A 5,360-nucleotide genomic window follows, 5' to 3' on the forward strand; every position below is an offset into this window, starting at 1 on the left:
TGGCTACCATGGATCGGCTGAAGGCTCCTGCACGCCAAGCTTCCTAGTGAGGTCAATGCAATTGTGTTACGAAAATGCGACTCTGGAGCTCGCCGCTCTTCAAAGAAGCAAGATTAGATACGAGAGACATTTCCGTGAAATCTGTCAAAGAAAAACGTTCTCTGAAAACACTTCTGGAAATGTTAGAATTTCGATTCATCGATGAAGAGACGAGATCCTGAATGCACCGGCCATTTTTATCCCTAATTGATCTAGCTGCAAACTGGCTTTTTGGCCAGTAATAATTATACATAATTATGGCCCTATGGAGGGAATAATAAGCTCGAATGAGAATGACGAACAATTAATGAGAAAGACGAAAATAATTAGAAACGCTTTGTAAGATTGCATTATTCTCAATTAGGAGTTATTTCTATATTGACACGCTCTTTCTGTATTCTTAATTTTGTTGTTTATTTCATCAAAAATTGTTTTTAATATTTTTTTTCGATCAAAAATTAATAAAATTAAATTCAAATATCGTTTGCTTATATGTTTTTCGGGAAGAGTCCTAAAATGAAAAATTACTGGCTATATAGGAGGTGCATAGAATCAACAAAAAATGGTTGAAGGGCGTTAATAGTAGGGATAGGGAAAGAAATGATGCTTCACACATCAGAGGTTCGAATATCTCGCCGCTGCGTGAGGGTCTCGTCTTCAGTTTTCCTTCCTCTCACGAAGGAGGCATTGTTACGTGATATATTTTTATTCCTCATATTTTTTTATTGCAATGATAGGTTAGAGAGTGAGTAGAGAGTAGCATATGAGCTGACGTGCCAAAGGAAAGTGTACGTGAGTGTATGTGTGTGTATGTGCGTGTGCTGTGCGGAAGAGGAGAAAAAGCAGGAAGAGAACAGCCAAGAGGACGAAGAAGCTTCAATATCCTTCTTAGAACCATGGCTACCGAGTCATGATATTATATACGCAAAGCAAGCTGTCGTCGCTCGAGGGCTTTAGAGAGCTTCCGCTTTTACGGCTTATATATCGTATCCACCAAGGAGTGATCATCGTGCATGATAAAGTCTTGTTAGTGAACAGAAGGAAATAACCGAGCAGTAAAGATCTGAAAGATCATACGATGACCTATTAATAATAATAAATCAGCCGTAATCCTTTTAAATTTTAACGTGATTCAAGGGTGTCCAATCTTCGAACCCTTTCACTAACGGGGCACCATTTTACGGTGCTAAAGATAGAGACTGGATTAGGGTGTATAATGAAGGGACAGAAGGGTGAATAATAATGTCATGGATAAAGTTTCTTCTAGGATTAATCATGCAAGATGTAATGTGAGAGGTTTCGAATCGCTTTTCAAGGTCGCATATCATTCATTAACTTTTGATTTATCCGAACATGTTCTAAGTTTGTAATTCGATCTTTCATGAAGGGATCGGAGCTTATTTTTTTTTACAGGGCTGTAAATTATCAATTGGTTTTTTTTTGTTGCAAGGGGTTTAATTTCTTGATCGATATAAATGCGAGGGGCTGTGTGAAACGGTACTTAATTGTTGTTTATCATTTGGTGAAGAAACATCGAGTGTAAGCATGTATTTGCGTTTGCTCGCATATATTTAGGTAGAGAGAGAAATTGTTAGCTTCATGAAAGGTAAATATGCTTCCATATATTTATTTTATATATTTATAGAATAAGAACTGAAAACTTCTTTTTGAAAACTTTATTTCCAAGTTTACTTGCACAATATCAATGAAAATTGAAAAATTTCTTTTCCAAGAAGAGACTGTTTCTAACTGATGTGGGCTAAGTTTAACTTTAGTTTAACTATTGCTGTATCTCAGAACTAAAAAGAATCATTTATTTAGAACAAAATTGATCTTAAAATAGTTGAAAAACCTTAATAAAAAAATTATTGACGACAGGAGGTACATTAATTAATAGATTAACAATAACTGATTGCCCCTCGATTTGCTCCTAGAATTGATGATTAATTATACAATTATTTGCATAATATACCTACCTAATATATCATGAATCATAAAAGATTCATCTAGATATACGCGAGCGTAAAGATTTATATGCGGAGTGATAGCAAGTGCAATCAAGACGTAGGCTACACTAACATATCACGTCCTGTCATAGACACATGTATGAAATTTTACTGTGCTGTGGACGAGCATACTTAAGCGTTAAACGCAAGCGAGAGCGCGGGCTGTGAATAATGCATCTTTTTGCGGTTGAATGAATCATAAGAAAGAGCAGGACAGTAATCCGACTCATTGCCATGACGAGGAGACGTTATTAACATCCTTTTCCGCATCGCGCATCAGCGATCAATACCTTATTCCCTTATTTCAGGATTCTCTGAACTCATTCAGCGACTTTCCGAAGTTTTTTGACCTGTCACTTTGCATTTTATGGTTTTTGAATAGCTCTTGTTGAAATTTTTCACTAAATATTAATATCAATCAATTTAAAATAACTAAAGGAATCCTATATTGTTATGTTATTTATTTATTTATTTATTTGTAATTGATGGAATCTGGAAAATATCTATAAGTTTATTATTTAATTAATTTAATTTTTACTTGCTTTCCATCTATGAGCAATGGAATCACAAATGCGAAGTGATAAACGTCATAATTGCTTGATGAAGGTAGAAATCAGCTAATGTTCACGTTGTACATACACAGAAAATTCCGACTGAAAAATATATAGAATATGCAGAAAATGTATTGAGTGTGCGCTTGGTGCGTTCTTATTGCCGTTCCTGTGATTGAACATTCCGATATTGTTATTGATTTAAATGCAGATGATAGTTTGTACGTTCCATTGTTATGTGACTTGAGCTGTGTTTTAGGAGCGTGTTTTACTATCAGAGTTATTGCATCATTCTATATTTATTGTTCATTATACGTAAAATAAGGATGGGATAATCGCAATAGCTCTGATAGCGATTTCTTCAAATACAGCTTTAATCTCCTCAGATCTAAGACTTTTAAGTTATCTAAATATTTTCATAATTATACACTTTTTCTAATTAAATAAATATTTTAATTTAATTAAATTTTCTAATTATTGTTTTCTAATTAAAGAAATAGTTGGAAAATTACAAGTACAGATAAGAAATGCCTTCTTGAAAGAAAGTAAAATTCTAATAAAGAATAATTTTCACGATTTAGCACAAATATGACGAACAAAAAGACAAAATCACATATAATGTTTATTGCACGTTTCTAGAAATATATTCATAGTTTGATCTTAAAATTTAGATATCCAATATAATTATGTTCAATACGAAAATTGTATGAAAATTTTAAAGACGTAATGTAGAAATGTAGAAATGAATCACAAATAATTTTATATTTTGAGAAAAGATAATTTACAATGAAATCATTTCATTAATAATCAGTGATTGATTAAGTATGTTTGCCGCTCTAAACATCAACATTTAGTCGCCATCAGCTTTATTAATTTATAAATTTGATAAAAGGAAAAATGGATAAAAAAGTAATTTATACTTCCGCATTAGCTGATAAAACATTCAATAATTATTAATAAGTAATATAAATACAATACATTTTAGCTGATATTTAAAATCGTTTCTGATAAAATATGCTGAGTGTAACTCGTGCAAAAACATTGAATTAACAAATTAAAAATTTATCTCAACTAAAATTTTTGAAAATTTTCTGTTTTCAAAAATTTGTCATCATAGACAAATGCCTTGTTTGTTTATGCATTAATCCATCACTGTTTATAATATGATTTTACAACGCCGATTACTAAAGATCTGAGGAAGATATATAAGATAAGATAATAAAAAGTTAATGGAACTCTTAACTAAAATATAATTTTGTTATGAGATGCAAGAATTATTCTGAATATTTTTCATTACATGGATTACCAATTAATTTGCTGCCATTGAACGGAAAGCGAAGCGAATGTGCGAAGAAATAACCAGTAAGGGATAATATTTCAGTGTAGCTTTTAAGAGAAAACGTTGTATCATATATTATTACCGTTATCGATTAATCGGGAATACCTATAAGTTAGGATGAAAGAAAATATTCAACGTGCGCCGTGAAAGGAGTATAAGTTACAGTTTGTAAAGGACGTTGCATTGTTTCAACATTAATCGTAATCAAAAACTGTTGTTAATTACGATGTATATAAATTTTTCATTTCTTCATCTGAATTCTTTTATCTACAATTTAGAATATTTTATTTTTATATCTACTATGAACATATTCAATTGAATTATAATTTAGAGAAAATAATTTAACAAGATTGTTAAATAGTCCTGTGATTATTAAAAAACAAATTATTTTATTTTTATTAACTTATACTTATAATTTTCCGGAGCACGCTGTATCTCAGGTCGTCGTGTAAAGTGATCCAGTCGCGATGTTAAAATATAATATAAAAGATGTTTTGTTTCACGAAATTGCGTGTAATCAGATTAAACTTTCTTTTTTATATTTTAAAGACGTGATTGGGTTCATTTACGCGGGACATTTTGCGTATCATGAACATGCCAGACAAATTTGGTGCGCTCGATTGCCGTACGAGAACCTCGCTGAATAACAGTTTTGCGATTTGAAGAGCTTCCGTCAAGAAGACGAGACTTTTATATGTACCTATATCATGCACATGGATTTTTGCGCACACACGAAATGTAATTGGAGATTTATTTTTCAACACAAAAAGAGAGAGAAGAATTATATTTCGCAGCGCATGATTGCGATAGTTATATAGTTATATAGTTTTATGATCAACTTATTATTACTGTATAGCTGTTGTTATGTTAGGTTGATAAGAAATCATTTAAAGCGTGGAGTGCAAATATTTTTTTAATACACCTATCATTATCGCAATGTACGGTTCTCGTGCGGTATATACGATTGTTAACATCAGTTTCAAATAAGACGAGATAGCGATTAAATATAAGCAGCTCGTAAATAGAAAAAAATAATTGCTAAGTATTTATATGAGAAGATAGGCGACAGAGAAAGAAAGAAAAAAACAAACAAAATCGACAAGCATCCAGGCGTAATATAATTACGATGTGTAATATGTATATTATATATGTAATATATTCCGTCGCTAATTAGAAAGCGTCAGGGAGTTTTTAAAGGGCGGACACGAGGACTTTATTCTTAATATTGAACTGATTCAACGCGAGAAGAGAAGGTATTCCTGCGAATAATTCGAGAAAGGAGTAAGACATATATAACTATGATTTTTCTAAGAGTATTTCTGTAACTCCATAATTACAGAAATACTCTTAGAAAAGTTATAGTTATATATGTATGTGTGTATATATATATATATATATATATATATATATATATATATATATATA

Source organism: Atta cephalotes (genome assembly GCF_000143395.1).
Source record: "Atta cephalotes unplaced genomic scaffold scaffold00023, whole genome shotgun sequence".
Classification (NCBI taxonomy): Eukaryota; Metazoa; Arthropoda; class Insecta; order Hymenoptera; family Formicidae; genus Atta; species Atta cephalotes.